Source organism: Meriones unguiculatus, chromosome 15 (assembly GCF_030254825.1).
Source record: "Meriones unguiculatus strain TT.TT164.6M chromosome 15, Bangor_MerUng_6.1, whole genome shotgun sequence".
In the NCBI taxonomy this organism is placed as follows: Eukaryota; Metazoa; Chordata; class Mammalia; order Rodentia; family Muridae; genus Meriones; species Meriones unguiculatus.
The window spans coordinates 64782224-64800994 of record NC_083362.1 but is presented as its reverse complement, the minus strand read 5'-3'; positions in this window follow the sequence as shown (position 1 = coordinate 64800994).

Sequence of the window (18771 nt, the reverse complement as noted above, 5' to 3'; positions counted from 1 at the left end):
GCTGTTTTCCGTGCTGTAGTTAGAAAAATATATTATTAAAAGGTCATTTGTTATCATTTCCTGTCCTCAGAAGGACCTGGCATATCAAGACAGAAAAATTGTTGCACGTCCTTGAATTAACTTCGAGAGAATTCCGTTTTGAAGGAAGAAGCCTGTAACGTGTATTTTGTCTCTTCGGCAACATAAACTGCGGCCCCAAATCATTTCCCATATTCAATTACCAGAGCCAGGACTGGGTCCAGCTCTAATTGACTCCAGGAATATTTTATTTTTCCATTTAAAAAGATAATTGAATTCACTGCCATATGTTTATCAGGGACTGTTCTCTGATGTTGGCCCCTCTCTCCTCCTGACCAGGTGTGGGTTCCCGGGAACGAGAGTCACCCTCTGCTCCCATCTTCGCTGTCTTGGGCTTAATCTTCTTTTCGGAATGGCATCTATTCTTCTGTGGTTTCTCCCTCCAGTGTATTTCTCTTTTTTGGTAATCATTGAAGTATTCACGCTTGACCTAAAACAGTGAAGTCAGCTTTTAATGCTAGATCAAAAATATCAGAGAGGAGTTACCAATTTCATGGATCATGGAGTAATGGTATCAATCTGGGATGCTTAAGAGATACCAGAATCTTCTGACCCAAATGTAAACTCCATTGGCCTTGAAGTAATTTTCCTCATATCTGATGACTGAGTGTCCTTCTTAAGACTTTGCTTGGCTTTTTCCAGGCCAATGACTGTTATCACTGACTTTCATTCTTAAGCAAATAGAATTCGGGGGTCTTAAGAGAGTACACATTTGAACATCAGGTGGCTCAGAATTATGCATTCTAGGGGGAAAAAAAAAACACACCAAAATGTCCTCATGTATCATATAAGAATTCAAGGGGCCCATCTTTCTGTCAAAACGGGTTGGCCTCTGTCATTAAGCTTTGTGATTTGTCAACTCCCACTGTATCAGCCAGCTATGGTTTGTGTGATAAACTGCCTCAAAATGCAATGGCTTAAATAACAAATATTTAGCTTCTCCTGAGTGTAGGTATCAGGGTTCTGGTTCTGTAGATCAGCCTGGGCTCAATTATGTATCTATACTCAGTTGGCTGTTTGGTTACTGGGTCAGCTGGCGCAGTATGGACTCGGCTAACTCTAAACACATGGGTCTCCTGTACATGTCACTTATATTCCTCTAGCGCACTTGCACAAGTATGCACTTGACACGGTGGCGCAAGCTCAAGAAAGAGGGTCCAGCTGACACAAGAAATCTGCACACGGTTTCAAAAGTTGTCTTGTGTCATTTGCTCTTGTCCCATCCACGCAGTCACATTTCAGAGGTTCTACTTGGTCACACTGCTAAGGCCAAATCACCAGACTCAGAGTCAAATAACAGATGAAGTTGTAGCAGTTGGTAGGGAAAATACTGACAGTTTCGCAGTTTAACTGCAGTAGATTCCGATAGATTTATCGTTGGTTTAGTTAGTCACCGAAAACATTGCGCTGCCCATTTCCCAGGCATGACTTCTCTTGCTGCCTGGACACAATGACCTGGAGAAACAGCTGAAATGATAGGACATTGCCCTGAACAACCAGCTGATTGCCATGCTCACTTCAGTTGATCTCACTTGCTTGCCTCTCACACCTTATGGTTATATACACTATAAAGTACAAAATGAGAATGCAAACTGGACCCCAGAGAGAGGACTTTCAGCAGCCACTAGTCCACTAGTAAACTCATCTCTCCTACTGCCAGTGGTATCGGAGCGCTGCTTAGTCCAGAAAGATTCCTGCAACATAATGACAACGTCTAAACCTCTGGTTTATATGACGGTGCAGAGAGAAAAAAGTTAAATGACCTTGGGAAGAACTAACTAGATAACTCGGAAATATGAAACGTCCTCAAGATAACCCTTCCAGTGTTCCCCAAAGCTAAAGGTCAAGGAAAAAATAAAGAAGTGATGTGCATTCACTGAAATTGCATGATTTCCTCTTTGGAAAAAAATGGATTAAATGAATACGGATTAAACACACATACATTTTTGTGAATGTGACACTAGCATTATGGTCACATGGGAGATCATCCTTATTCTCAAGAGATGCAAAGTGACACATTCAGAAGTGAGACGCCATAACATCTAGGCGTTTTCAAACAGATCACCAAGTCAGCTCGCCTGTGCGTGATGAAACAAAGGAAAGAGATTTCAAAAGCACAGTGTTATGGCTTCCAAAACTCATGTTGAAACACAGAAACTCAGAATGTGACAACATTTGGAACAGGACCTTTAAATACGTGATGAAATTTAAATGAGCCAATTAGGGTGGGCCTTCATCCAATTTGACAATTGTGTAACTAATGGATGTATTTTAAAATCGGGAGGGTGTTATAGACATCTCTACAAAAGGCCTATGTCAAAATTTAACCCCCAGTGTGATATTGGAAGATGGGGAGGTGATGAGGCCCTGAGGGTGGGGTCCTCTTGAATGGAATTAGTATCTCATAAGGAGTGATGAGATTAGCATTTCCACCTTTCTCCTTGTAGAGACACAGGGAAAGGACAATGAACCAGGAAGCATGCCCTCACTGAACACTGCATTAGCTGGTGCCTTCAGCTTCCTGGTTTGATTGAACAAATATGTGTATGCTTTTTTAGATGCCACCTAGACTATGCAATTTTGTTTTGGGAGCCTAAACGTGCCATGGGGGAGAGCAAATCCTTCTAGAATACTTTCTCCAGTCAAGTGACTCCTTAAAAAACCAAAAATATCTTTAATCAGTTATAACTGAATTCTGAAGCCCAGAGTGGGTGCAGAATTTTTGTGTGAGGAGAGCGGGAGATTGACTGGCACTTGAACCATTTAGGTGAGGAAGTCACTTCCTGCCATGCAAGCCGTCCAGACTTCAGGCTGTCACGCAGAGATACTCAGTGGTATGGTTAACTTGGGAAACCATTTTGTGCAGCAGAGTGAAAGGACAGAGTAGCAATTGCCTTGAGTTCCACTTTTAAGTCATTTCAAAATGGCAGCAGTGGCCTTTGGCCAACTTCAGAACATAATGTCACGAATCCAGGACATCGATGCTGGATTATCCAAATAGTGCATTAACTCTGTCCATGTGCCAATAGATCAAATATTTCTTGATAAAGTTTTGTCGTTTCTTGGTTTGGAGGCTTTGATCATTGAATGTGATCCAACCACAAAAGCATTTTGTTTCACATACGTTGCCTGTGTTTCCTTTCCATATGCTCTTCTTATCATTCAGCTCACATGACTTAGCTATTTCTCATTCCTCTAGTATAAATGGTGTATAAGAATTCGCCATATGCACAATATGCAATAAACTGTATGAAAACTTAAAAATAATAATTAAAACTTAAAATAATAAATTATTTTAAAATCACATATTAAAATTGGGTGTAGTGGCACATGCAGTACCTGGGAAGCAGATGTAGGCAGATCTCTGTGAGTTCAAGTCCAGCCTGGTCTACATAGTTCCAGGACAGCCAGGGCTACACAGGGAAACCCTATATCAAAAAAAAAAAATCAAACAAAGAAAATCACATATTCAGATACTGTCTCCATCCTCGTATGTTCTGAGACAGAGTCTCCGGTATCTCAGGCTGACTCCCAAGGATTACATAGCCAAGGATTACCTTGAACTTCGTGTCCTTCTGTCTCTACCCCTCAAATGTTGGAATTACAGGTATGTAATTCTGTTCCCATTTCATGTGTTGCTGGAGATGGGATCCAGAGCTCCACCCATGGTAGGTGAGAACTCTGCGTTATATCCTCAGGCCTACACGTACTATTGTTCTCAATAGTGCTTACATTTTAAAAAATCATATCAAGAACCCCAAGAGAGTGTCAACCCTGGGAACATACTACAATCAATTGTGAAGAATGACTGAATTAGAAACAATGATTCTGGGACATTTGCTTTAAGATGAAAAGGTCCTTGGCATTGGTGTTCTTTGTGAAAAAGCTCTACAGGTAAGATGAGTTAGTCAGGCAAGAACGATTCCCTCGCCTTAAATGAATTCCTAACCACAGAAAGTACAAGCCCTTTTTGGAGATCCATGGAGAGCTTTTAAAAGGTTTTTTTTTTTTTTAAATCATCTCCAAAAACTTTTTTCATTGATTTTAAAATTCATAATGAAAAATATGTCTACATATACTATTAAAAGAATCACTCCAAAAATTTTTGAAGTATTTTTTTTCTGGTATGGGATGCTATTGTGCATAAAAAGGTAGAGTGTGGTTAATGTAGTTTTAAGGCTGTGATATATGAAATAATTTTCTCCATTAACCTTTTGACATAGAATTCTACTGGTACTTGGAGGGAACTATGCCTTTAAGAAAAGGACGGCTTGGGGACTGAAGAGATGCCTCAGCAGTTAAGAATACATACTAACCTTGCAGAGGACCCAAGTTCCGCTCCTAATCTCCCTGCTGGATAATTTATAGCAACCTATAACTCCAGGTCCAGGATTATCTGTAAAGTTCCCACAGTTGCTGAGATCATGTTTCTATTGCTCAGAATACGAAACTATAGTCCATGGAAACGAGATGCTATAACTCAATAACTTCCCTAAAATCAGAAACATCTTGAAAAGTCCCCAAGCACTGACCAATCCCTGGGCACTTTCTGTTGGCACTGTTTGTTTCCTGGGCACACCTTGTTTCTTGGACACTCCCTGAAGTCCCTCCCTATGCCCTAGGTCAGCACCAACCAATCCATTTAGGACAAGCTTGCTTCTGCTAAATTGAACCAATCATGTAACTGAAAGTCCCACCCTTGCTCAAAACTTAATAAAAACCCAGCTTTGCAGCTACGCGGGGCTCCTCCACAATCCATTGCGCTGGACGGTTGGGGAGCCCTAGCTTAAGCCCATTATAAAGGTTCTTTGTCCTTGTATATGTGCTTTGGCCTCCTGGTGGTCTTTGGGGTCTTTGGGATTTGGGCATAATACACTCGTGTACATGTATCTGTGTACAGGTGCACATATACATAATTGCAAGTTATTTAAATCTTAAAAAATAATAAATGGACAACTGCACAGCTTCTGGCATGGGGAAAGTACAGGAGGATTCTTACGATGGCTCCTTTTCCTAAAGCAAGGATGCCCTCCCAAACTAAGATTTGTCTCAAATAAACTCAAGGGCGTAAATGAAAATCTCTCTGTTGGTTAAACTTGGTACAATTTGATCACTCTTTCCAGTGATCCAGTGACAGAATAAATAAGAATCCCCAATTAAACATACTTAAAATTAAATTTAAAGGAAATAAAAGACATGAAATAAGAAGCTAGCTTGCCACTGTTGGATTTGACTGTCACAATTCATTTTGAAAGGAGAGAGAGAGCTAGCAATTCTGACCTTAGGGAAGGTATGGAAACCCGTATCCAGTTGATGTAGTTAAAGTTCTACTTTACAGATGAATAGTACTTAATACAAAGTAGATTTAAAAAAACACAAAATGAAATGATTGATGTAACAAACACTAATAGATTTTTTTTGAAAGTTTAATAAGGCAAAACGAAACAAAAGAAACAAACAAACAAAAACCCCAACTTAGGTGAAAGCTTAACAGCACTATAGCTGCTGTTGAGGACAGAGTGACAAGAGCATGCCAGGCTCTTCCTCCTGACCCCAAGGAAAATACAGGAAGTCGTGAAATTTAAGATACTGGACATCGGACAAAAATGAGCAGTGATCCCTATAAGACAGAAAATAAATGCCCAGGTGATTACTTATATTTAGACTCTCAGATTTAGTGAGGAGGAGGAGGAGAAAGAAGAAAGGAGAAAGAGGGGTTGGGAGAGTCTAGGCACAGTCCAGAGGTCTCTCTGAGTTGAGATGAAATGAAAAGTTCAAAGATGCAAGAAAGGAAGTTAGGAATGAGAGTGTGGAAAATAGTGTTCTCAGCATGTGCAAGGCCCAAGTTAGGACATACATTTCTAGAGTCATTTCCTGCGATCCTCCGGTTTTCCTCTGACTCTGTCACAACATTTTCTTTTCATCTTTAATTTATTATTTTAGGCCTTCTCTCTTTCTTTTAGTTAATTTGACTAGAGGTTTATCTTTCCAAAGAACCAATTGTGTGTGTGTGTGTGTGTGTGTGTTTAGAATTCACAGCTTGATAACCTATGTCTTCCTCTGTTTTGTTCTACCATATTTTTGAACCAAGATCTCTCACCAGACCTGGAGCTCACTACCTGACTACCTGGCTAGTGAGAGCTGGTGACCCACCTAGTCCCCCACCCACCCCACCCCTAATGTTGGAGTTCCAGGCATATGCAGCCTGATCTCCGTGCTTACACAGGAAGTACTTTACCCACTGAGCCACCCCCGCAAAGAACCAGCTTTTGTTTGATTGGTGTATATATTACTGATTTCATCAAATTCTGCCTTGATTTGCTTGTTTGTTTCTGCCATCTCTGCTTTTGGGTTTGGTTTGTTCTTTTGTTAAGACCTTGATGAGGTTGCTTGCTTGAGATTGTTCTGTTTCCAATATGAGCACTCAGAGCTGTGAACTTTGTCCTTAGAGTTGCTTCAGCTGCATCCCAAGGTTCTGGAAGGCTGTGATTTTCTTTTCACTTGATTCTAATTTTTAAAAATTTCTAATGTAAGCTTAATTTTCCCCCTGATTTCTTCAGAAATGCACCGAATATTGTTTACTGTCCAAATAGCTGTAAAGCTCACCAGTTCTCAACCTGTGGGTCACGGCCCCTATGGGGGTTGAACAACACTTTCACTGGAGTCACATGTCAGACATCCTGCATATGAAGATATTTATTTTATGATTCATAGCAGTAACAGTGAAATAATTTTATGGTTGAGGTCAATACAACATGAGGAACTGGATTAAAGGGTCAAAGTCCTAGAAAGGTTGAGAACCATTGCTATAGCTTCTATACTTTCTCTCAACATTAATTTCTAGCTTTATACCTCTATAATGTGATAAATACAAGAAATTAATGCGGTTGTTTTGTATTGTGAAGACTTTTTTGTGGCCTACATCGGGGTCTACTTTAGAGACAATTCCAGGGGACTAAGGGAAAATGTCTCCTCTGTATTCCTTGCATGAAATGCTCTGTAGCTTTCTGTGAAGTCCATTTGACCTATGGTGTGGCTTATCACTAAGCTCTCACTATTGATTTTTACTTTGGATTATCCACCTACTGCTGATATGGGGCTTGTCAAGTCATCCACTATTATTGTATCAGGTTCTATCTGACCTTCTCAGCCACTAGTGTTTTAGGAGATTGGAAACCCAGCATTTAATATATGCACATTCACAATTGTTATGGAGTTAGTTTCTTCCTTTCCCTCTGGGAGCCAGGGATAAAACTCAGATAATCAGGCTTATGGAGCACATATTTCTTTAGCTTCCAAGCCATCCTGATAGCCCATTGTTCCCTCTTTTAGTGGCCTTCTTTACCTCATCTGATTAATTTGGGTTTGCAGTTTGCCTTAGCCGGTGTGCTATTTCTGTGAAGAGACACCCTGGCCATGGCAACTCTTATAAAGAAAAGCATTTAATTGGGGTTTTCTTACAGTTCAGAAGTTTAGTCCATTATCGTCATGGTGGGGAGCATGGTAGCACACAGGCAGACATGGTACTGGAGGAGCTGAGAGTTCTACATCAGATCCACGGGCAGAAGGAAAAGAGAAACACTGGTCCTGGCTTTAGTATTTGAAACCCCAAAGCCCACCCACAGTGACACACTTCCTCCAGCAAGGCCACACTCACTCCAACAAGGCCACACCCAGTCCAACAAGGCCACACCCAGTCCAACAAGGCCACACCTTCTAGGATTTCCACTCCCCAATGACCAAGCAGTCATTCAGTGAGCCTATGGGGCCCTTGCTATTCACATCCCCACAAAGTCTATTTTCTCAGACACCAGAATTACCATGCCAGCTTGTTTCAGCTTTTATTCTCTTGATAGGTTGACTTTCATCCTTTGACCTTCAATCTGCCAGTGTCTTTGTCAGTGACATCTCTTTCTTGGAGACAGCAGATAGTTGGTTTTTATTTTTAATCCAGTCAACTAATCTGCACATCTTTGTCGGAGTCTTGACGTTATTTCCATTAAATGTTATTGAGGATGATTTGCTAATTCCTGTAATTTTGTTGGTTGAATCATTGCTTGTTCTTTGTCATCCCCACCCCATTGCATCTGTGTTACATATGATGGATTATTTCCTGTCTCTTTTTAGTTTATCTATTCCATGAAATTTATTCCTCCCTATGCTCTCACGATTGTAGCTATTTTCTCCCACTGCTGTGGAAAAATCTTGTAAATGTCTTCTTCAGTGCTGGCTTGGTGGTCATGCGTTGCCTTGGTTTGCTCTTGTCTTGAAATGTCCTTATGTCTCTATCAGTTTTAAAAGACAGATTTGGTGGTTTATCTGTCTTAGTTATTCACATTCAGGACTTGAAAAATTATCATTCTACACTTTTCTAGCTTTTAGTTGTTTTTCCTTTGTGAGTGAGTTGTGTCTTTCCCTGACAGCTTTTAATATCATTTGTCTGCATTGTGTTGTTGGTGTCTTGTCTGTAATACCTCATAAAGAAGTTTTCAGTTTAGCTCTATTTGTGTCTAAATGCCTCTTTGTTTTTGAATGTCCCTTTTGTTCTCCAGGCATGATACATTTTATGATAGAATAACACTAATTGAATCGCCTTGTGGTTAAAGTTATAGCCAGTAGAGTAAGACAATAAAAAGAAATAGAAGATTAGAAACTAAGACATGAACCGATCACTCTTCTCAGATAATATGATCATTTGCATGGTCAATCTACGGAATCTACAGAAAAGCAATTGGGACTCGCAAGTGAACTGGACAAGGCTGCTACACACTGATTCAATACTTAAATGGTCCTTAGGTTAAGGGTTGGCAAGATGAGTCAAGTGGACAAAGGCACGGGCCACAGAATCTGATGACCTGACTTTGATCCCCAGAACCCAAATGGTAGAAGAGAAGTGGCTCCTGTAAGTCGTTTTCTGACCTTCGCATGCACAACATTAACACACACACACACACACATTAGTTTATTACTAAAAATAATTAAGTTGTTGAATTTTTTTGTATTAAAAACAATGGGGCCTTTTCCCTCCTTGGCTGTCTGAAGGCAAGATGGATCATCCGCGGAATCTCGGCCAGGGTTCTTGCTCCTGCCGTGTCTGCTCCAACTGCCATGCTCTGATCCAGAATACAGGCTGAACATGTGCCATCAGTGTTTCCGTCAGCACGTGAGGGACATAGGTTTCATTACACTGGACTAAGCGACCTTTAATGGATTATTCAAGGTTATCTACCCAGTGAAATGATCATGCTAGCCTTTGTACATAAAGAATAAAAAAGTGAAGACCTACAAACAGTGGGTTTGGGTGATGGCACACACATTTAATTCCCCCACTCGGAGGCAGAGGTAGGCAGATCTCTGAATCTGAGGAAAGCCTGGTCTATAGGATGAGCTCCAGGACAGCCAGGGCTACACAGAGAAACCCTATCTCATAAAAAACAAAACGAGAGGCCTGCCTACCTCCACATGGCATGCGCAGGTAAGTGGGCACCGCCGTGGTGAGTAAATGTGTGGTGGGGAGAGGGAGAAAAAGAGAAGCAGAGTGGTTTGTGCGCCAGGAAGAGAGGCACCGCTGGAGATGGCACAGGGATGAGCAACAGCCTGAGGTGAATGACCGGCGCTGTTTCCCAAGGCCATGGTAAATGTGCAGGCTACCTACAGGGGCCATGTTTGTGTCCGATCCACGGCCCATATTACCATTTGCAGTACAGATGTCCCTGGTGTGGGGTGCCGCCTGGGGCCATGTTGATGTCCAAAAGCTGTGAAGAACCGGCCCTGCCCTCACCTGGGCAGTGCAGGAGAGCTGGCCTAAGTTACCTGGGCATGGGACAGCTGGTGGCATGGGACAAGCCAGGCCCAGATCCAGGACTTTGAGCTGGCTCACCCCAACATCTACCCCATCTCTGAGCTGCAGGAGAGAGTGAAGGGGCTGGTCCTGTAGAAGCAGAGCTGCAGGATCTCCATGTCCCATGACACAGGGCAACAACAGGATAGAGGAGTCTGGGAGAAGATCCAGAATCGATGGTGTAGCAGAAGCCAAGTCCCTGGAAGCAGACCAATGACTCATTGCAAGGCATATTTACAAGTGCAGTTATTTGGGCAAAAGGATATACCACGTGACACTCTGCAGCTTCCACGGTGAGGTTGTTTTTGGTTGGTTGGTTGGTTTGGGTTTTTTTATTTGTTTGTTTAAAATATTTTTTGTCTTCTTTGGGGTGTTTGCAAGGGCAGAGGGCAAATGTGGAAAAACTGGGACATGAGTGGGATTGGGGTATGAATTGACTTAATGGTATGTACTTCTGATTAAGTCAATCAGCTGCTACTTTGCATTCAAAGTCCTTCATGCCGTTAGGAAGGCCTCAGACCAAAGGTAAACTCTTATGTCCCAACTGCTGCTCTGGAGAAGATGGAAGGGAGGCGGCAATTAAATTAACTTTTCAATGCCAGGGAAAACACATTTCTTCAGGCTGAAATAGAAAATAATGTTTTTCCAATATTTCTTTAGGCAACAAATCCATAGGCACTTGGATCCCTGCAGAATTCTTTTGATGGTTATTTCTGCTTCAGTGATCTTAGAATTAAACTCGCTGACATCAGGCTCTCCAACTCTGCCAAAAATGACCTCACAAAGGAATTGAAGCTACACGGATTAACCGGAAAGTGTCTTGGAGGAATCTGGGCAGACTCAAGTCCACTCTTGTCTGCAGAGCAGCTTGGGACCTCTGAGCCCACGGAGCCACTTTTGAGAACGAGAACTGCTCATCCTTTGCCAGCCCAGAAGGAAGATGAAATCCACGGACTATCAAAGATGACGTTTGCGTTTCATCACACAGCACAGCAGTTTCATGCTCTCTCCTGCAGGGTGATCAGAGTTGCTCTTTTTTTTTTTCCATGCAGATTTTATTTATTTTTATTTTGTGTGTATTAGTGTTTTGCCTGCATCCATGTGCACTACAAAAACCAGAAGAGGGTGTTGGTTCTCCTGGAGCTGGAACTGCGGGCAGTTGTGAACTGCCTTATGGAGGCTGGGAATTGAACCAGAGACTCCTGTGAAAGCAGCAAGTACTCTTAACTTCTGAGCTCCTAGGATGTTTGCTCTTAAATTCGCTTTTGAAGTAGTTAAAGAGTACCTTCTGTGTGCTGGGCATGGTGGCCCTTGCTTTAATCCCAGCACTCAGGAGGCAGAGGTGAGTGAGTGTAGCTCTCTGCATGTTCTAGGCCAGCTTGTTCTACATAGTGAGTTCCAGAACAACCAGGGCTACATATGTTTATATGGAAATGAAGCATAAGGATAAAAACAATGTTTATACTATATTTTTAAAAAAAGTACTCTTGTTTTATATATTTTTTTCTGCCTTTGCAACAATTTTGCATATTTTACAGTGACGAAACACCTTGACAAAAAAGCAAGTTGGGAGGAAAGAGTTTGTTTATTTGGATTACACCTTCATATCGCTGTCCATCAAAGGAAGTCGGGATAGGAACTCAAGCAAGGCAGGAACCCGGAGGCAGGAGCTGGTGCAGATGCCATAGAGGGGTGCTGCATATTGCCCGAACCCAAAGCCACTAGCCCAGGGGTAGCACTACCCACAATGGGGGGCTTTCCTCCATCAGTCTCTAATTAAAAAAATGCCTTACGGAGATATTGTCTCCATAGGCTCCCTTCTTTCAGATAACTCTAGCTTGGGTCAAGCTGACCTAAGATGAGCCCGCACAAGCAGCCATTAATTTCTGCTTAAAAATGGAAATGACAGCAGGGCGCAGTGGTGCACGCCTGTAATTCCAATACTTGGGACTGCAAACGCGGCCGGACCTCTGTGAGTTCAAAGCCAGCCTGGTCTACAAAGTAAGCCCAGGACAGCCAAGGCTATACAGACAAACCCTGCCTCGAAAAAAACCTAGATAATAAATAAATAAATAAACAAACAAACAAAATAAAGAAATGAATGGAATTTAAGCATAAGGATAAAGACAATGTTTATACTCTATCAAATAGAAAAAATGGACTTCCTGTATTGTAAATCATGTCAAATGTGGTGAATTGATAATTATGACCTTTTCCCTGGGATATACATCATTGCCAAAGTACAGAGCCCGGCACCTGGTGCATGTCTATAATCTTATCACTTGGGAGATCACTGCTCTCCACCACCAAAATAGAGAGAAAGGGAAGGAAAGAAAAGAAGAGGAATGAAGGGAGAGAAGGAGAAGACAAGGGGGGAAGGGAAGGAAGAGAAAAAAACATAAAAAGAAAAGAGAAATTATTCATCTCAGATGAGAGAGCAAGGCTTGTGTTTAAAGCTTACCAACAAGACTTCTAACAACCTTTTGCTCAGTCTACTGCAAGAAGCAGCAGAACTGCATTCTGTTTTTTGTTTCGTTCTGTTGTTGCTGTTGTTTTGTTTCATTCTCTTCGTTTGGAGACAGAGTCTTGCCGTGAAGCGCAGGCTGGTCATGAACTCTCTTCTTGCCTCAGCCTTTGAGTGCTGAGTTGAGAGGTTGTGTTATCATGCCCATCTCAGTTGTGGCTTTTGCAAGAAAGTGTTTCCAATCAGTCTGACTGACACTACGAGAAATTGTGGTGGTAACACGACAGAATTGAAGTTATTGTTGTCTTTTTTTTTTAACATTTATTTATTTATTATGTATGCAATGTGTGTTTGCATATACACCTGCACGCCAGAAGAGGGCACCAGATTTCACTTTAGATGGTTCTGAGCCACCATGTGGTTGCTGGGAATTGAACTCATGAGCTCTAGAAGAGCAGCCAGTGCTCTTAACCTCTGAGCCATCTCTCCAGCCCTGGCTCGTCTTTATCCACAGGGAAAGAACCTGTTAAATTGTCCAACTTATGAAGCTTAAAAGTAGAGTTTGTGGGGGTGGAGAGATGATGGTTCAGTGGTTAAGAGCACTGGCTGATCTTCCAGAGACTTTGATTACCAGCATCCACACAATCACCAACAACTATCTGTAACTCCAATCTCAAGGCATCTGACGCCCTCTTCTGGTCTCTTCAGGCACTGTACCCTCATGGTGCACAGACACATGCACACATAACACCGGTACACATAAAATAAAATTAAATCTCAAAAAATATTTTAAAAGCTGGTGTTTCTGAATTTCAACTTTAAATCATGCCACATTATTTAAAATAACATTATCCATGACAAAACATTCCTAAATTCACACAACTTGAAAAGCAAAATCCGTTTTGTAACTTTAATGTGTGCTTTTTTTTGGATTGTTTATGATTGTTCCACATGTTGACATTCTTGAGTATATTATCCTGCTAGTTATCACAAATCAAATACTTTTTAACTAAATGTTAATCTCTATTTTAGCATAAAATATGACTCTCAGGCTGGGAGGATGACTCAGTTGGTAAGATGCTTGGCTCTCAAGCATGAGGACCTTAGTTCAGATCCTCAAAGCATGTAAAAAGTTGGAGGTGAAAGTGCCCACCTAAAATCCCAATGGAAGGGAGGTAAAGGGAACCCCCCCCAAGAGCCCGCTGGTTGGATTAGTGAGAGATCTTCCCCCCTCCCCCCAAAATAAGAAGGAACCTAATTAAATGCTTTTGTTCTTAAAAACTGTGTGGTTAAGCTGCAGCAGTTAAGAACATTGGATGCTCTTCCAGAGGGACCGTGGTTCAATTCCCAGAACCCACCAACTCACAACTGTCCGGTCTGTAACTCAATTCTGGTGGATCTGACTCCCTCACACAGACATATATGTATGCCAAACACCAATGTACCTACAAATAAATAAATTTTAGAAAAAAAAAGAGTTGCATGGTCACTTGTCTCTCCCTAGCAATAGAAACCCTAACTAAGACAGTGACTGAAGAGACCAAACATTGGCTTCTGGTTTCCACACACATACATGTGTACCACACCTATAAATCCATACCCATAAACACATTTAACCACATAAAATGTGACTACTATGCCCGTATTGCATGCTAAACATGGTAATTATCCTTTATGTGTCTACTTGCCCCTATGTATACCCATGAAGTCCAAAGATGGTCTTCCTCATCTTAGAAATCAATAACGAAGGACTTATGTTCCTTATCGTCACCATGGCCTCAAACTTCCATTTCGGTGGCACACTTGTCTGAAGTTGCACTGCAGCATCCATGATCCTGTGCTGGATTTCATGAGTAAGCTCTAACTTCATCGCTCTGCCTGCATCAAGGCTTCTGCATATAACAGTTGTACACCTGCCAATTAACTGTATTAGTAATTAAGGGGAAAGACCATATCGCAACATATTCCTGGTCTTCAGCTCTCTACCACTTGAAGTGGAGGCCTGCTGCTTCTGCCAGGATGCCCTCTGGCTCCCTATGTACATCCATCACTTTGCAAATTAGAAATCAACCATTGCCATTAAGATCTACATCACTCAGCCGCACCATCATGAAGCTCTATTCTTCCCCAGTGTGCATCCAACTGACGGCATCTGTCCCATACAGCTCCCGTCTGGAGAGCCAGGAGTCCCATTTTTTCCAGATTACTTATATAAGTCGCTTCCATGAAGGAGGATTTCAAAACAGGACCAAATATTTGATTTAACTGGACTGCAGAAAAATCAATCTATTAAAACTTCATACTCTAGACACGTAAGATTAGAAATAGTAAAACTGTTGCATTTTTAGGGGGAGAGTTGTGTATCTGAGATAATTTGTCAGTATGGTTTTGGGTTTGCGGCAGTAATTGATTGGTGAATTGTCCATTCATTGCTTTTCCCATAGTCAAATCCTGATGGTTCAGTAATGTACAGTTTAATCAATGCTGGCTTTGCCCTCAAACAGAAATGCCAGTGCAAGACTAAGTGTGTTTGCTGAGGACAGAGTTCAGCAGAGCGTCCCAGTACCAGAAAATAATAGGCACTTGTGGATCATTCTCATCTCAGTGTTGGGGAGAGAGAACAGCCAAGAGACATTTGCATTCACAAGAATCTCTCTGATCACCTATGTTGGGCATGTTGAATTTGGTACCAATCAAGCCAACAAGACAACTGATGTAAATTTGGCATTTGTACTGGCTAGGGTTTTTTTTTTTGTGTGTGTGTGTGTTTGTTGTTGTTGTTTGTTTGTTTGTTTGTTTGTTTGTTTAAACCTGACACAAACTAGAGTCATCTAGGATGGAGGATCATCAACTGAGGAATTGCCTCCATCAGATTTGCTCTCTCACATGTAGGGTGTAGGAATCAGATGGATCTGCGTTGGAAACTGTAAATCACTTAGCTGAGTCTCACTTTCTTCATCTATAAGATGGATATTCAATGAGGCAAAACCCTAAAGTGCAAATAAAAATTGTTCTTTTGTGTTAAGGCACCCAGACCAGACTGGCTGTGTTGGTTTGTATAAAAATAGCCCCCACAGGCTATTTGAATGCTTGGTCCACAGTGGTGAAACTGTTTGGAAAGGGTTGGGAGGCGTGGCCTTGTTAGAGGAGGTTTGTCACTGGGAGTGAGCTTGGAGGTTTTGAAAACCCACAGTACTCCAATGACCTCCCTCTCCTGCCTTCCCTTCCTTCCCCCCCCCCCCCCCCATCTATCTGCTTAATGCTTGTGTATCAGGATGTAAAGTTCTCAGCTGCTGCTCCGCTGCCATTCCTGCCTGGCTACTGCCTTACTCTCCACCGTGATGATAATGGACTGAGTCTCAAACTGTAAGCAAGCACCAATTAAATGCTTTCTCTCATAAGTTGCCTCGGGCATGGTGTCTCTTCAGAGCAACAGAACAGTAACTAGATTAACTGAGGGTAAAGTAAACAGAAACTACCCTTATGTATATCTTTGAAAGAAATGTGACATATACTTTCTCGCTTTTCAATTATAGTTTATGTTTTTAAATCAAGAGTACACCATTACTTTTTGCCATGTGGTGGGTTTCCAAGGAGAAGGCCTCTCCTTACTTCCAATCTCCACACATGTATTTTTGTATCTCCTTTCTAATAGATGGAAATGTTGGTCTGGGTGAAAATTTCAGAAATTATACTAATAATTCATATAATACATATAGAAGCTTCTTTTATGATTTAAAGAATAACTCAGTGGGAGAGTTTGGACCCAGGAGCAAGTAAATGAAAAATAAATACATAGAAAAAAAAAGGCAATGAAGACAATAATGAAACAAGAGAGACCTCTTGAAAATCGGAACATTTTGGTAATACATATTTTAAACTCAATTGGAAAATGAAATCAAGGAAATTTTTGAAAGAACAATAGCAACAGTAACAAAACCCTAAGAAACTAGAAAATACGAGAAACAAAGAAATGCAGATGATCAACATATTCAATTAGCCAAATTAGCAAACAGGCCTCTCAGAGAAAGAAGATTTTTTTTTTTTAAGTCCCATGTTCTGTGTCTTTGTGCCTTATTCTGTATGCCCCTTCATGAATCTTAAACATTTATTTTTTTAGGTCATTTTAAAGACACAAACTCAGCCATGTTTGTGACGTTTCAGGGCACCACACCCGGCAGACTGCGCCAAATCTTCCCAAGAGAAACAACTCAAGGGAAATGAGAATTAACTAGGTTAACCTCATCGGGCAAACTTCTGAGGGGCAAAAAATGTTCCGAGGGTCTGGAGAGACGGCTGAGTGGGTCCGAGTGCTTTCTGCTCTTGCAAAGGACCTTGTTCCCAGTGCCCACCTCGGGTGGCTCACAGCTGCTCGTAACTCCAGCTCCAGGACTCCTGAACCCTCTTCTGGCCTCTGCGGACATCCACATAAATAGCCGTACACCCACATGCGCTCATGGGCACACCGCCCCTCCCCCCGCACACACACCGATACACACTGATGGCGACTGTGAAGAAGGGTCTCATACGGGTTATCTGTTGAGCTGCAGCTCTGTTTAACTGTTTGCAAGCCGTGTCCTGCACTTACAGCTGAGCCTGTCCAACAGTCCCAAGTCTGGTGTCCAAGTACAGGAGAGCAGGCACAGCGCCAAAGCTGTGTGGGCTGGCGCGTGACTGAAATCCCAGCAAACTGGAGGCTGAAGCAGGAGGATTAGGAATTGAGAACCGACTTACGCTGGGTAAAGACGCCCTGTTTCACCTTCCCTAAAGCAACAACAAATACCCAGTTCCACAGATGAATAAGGCTGTGTTTTCCATATTGTGTCAACGTTACTATTCTTTTAATCTAAGTTTTCAAATGTAAAACGCGGTGGAAACTGTGGCTCCTCCAAACACAAAGATTTAATTAAACAAAATCTCTTCATCAGCACAAATTCTTATGAATATACATGGCCCTTGAAGTTTATCCAAATCAGTGTATGTGTGTATGTATGTGTGTGTGTGTGTGTGTTCCATGCACATACTCAGTGGTCATCGGATATTCTGATCTATCACTCGCTGCCTTATTCCCTAGAGACCTGGAACTAGACTGTCTGTCAGTAAGCCCCAGGGACCCTTCTGTCCCTGCACTCCCACAGGACTGTGGTTAAAGGTGCACGCATAACAGTTCCCGGCTTTTCAGACAAGTTCTGGGAATTCCAGCCCCGCTCCTCGCGCTTGCGCAGTAAGTTCTGCGCGCTGAGCCCATCTCTTTATCTTTTGGACAGCGTCTCTCACTGAACCTGGACCCTGCAGATTCCTCTAGAGTGGCTAGCTGGCAAAGTCCTAGGGATGTTCTTGCGTCTGCCCGCCCAGTGTAGGGACTGCCTGCCCAGTTTCTTCGGAGGGGCAGAGACCCAAACTCAGGTCCTCATGCTTTCATGGGAAGTGTTTCAGCAACCGGGCACTCTTCTTTGATTATATTTTTTTCATATTGATTTATTATTTTATGTGTCTGAGCGTTTGCCTGCACGCATGTATGTGCTTCACACGCATGTACGTGCATGCAGCGACCCCTGGGACTAGAGGAGGATGTGGGATCCGCTGGAACTGGCGTTAGAGATGGTTGTGAGCTGCATGTGGGTGCTGGGAACAGAACTAGGTCCTCTGAGAGAGCAGCCAGTGCTCTTAACCATGAGCCACGTCTCCAGCCCCTACTTTAATTCTTAAGGAAGGCAAAAATTTTTAATGAGGAAAAAAACAAATCGGCGTTTTACAAAAGCTTACAAAAGAACTGTCAACCCCAAAATCGATTCTTCTGCCTTGTATTCCATTGTTATGCAAGTAATTTTATAGCTTTGATGAAGTACCCTTAATTTGGCTTTTAGAGAAAGAAACAAAGTGGTTTAGGCCTAAGTATTTTCTTGCTTAATGCTTCCTTTCATTGCTAGTGGGCAAATGAGACCACAAGCTAACAAGACTTATCACAAGCTGTGTTTTCTGGAAGCTGAACACAAAACACAGTTTGGGGGATGAGCCATTTCTTTGAGACCAATACCTGTGGAAGATTTCAGGAAGAGGCAGAACTGGGCTCTCGGGGATGTAGCTCAACGGTCAAGCCTTTGCCTAACATGCAAGAGTTGCTGGGTTGACACTCACTACCCACACCACAAAAAGGAGGAGCAAGAAAAGGAAGAGAAGAAGGCAAAGGAAGCAGAAAAGATGAGATGCAATGCGGATTCACGGAGTCCCTGACTGGAAGGGAGGGAATCAATCAAATATTGTCTGCTTAAATTGTCTCAAATTGGACACAAATGTCTGGACCCATATCCTGAGAGCAGATCTTGGCCACAGGAAAAAGCCACTTAGAGGAGGGCCTTCCAGCTGGGCAAGCAGATCCCAGGTAGTA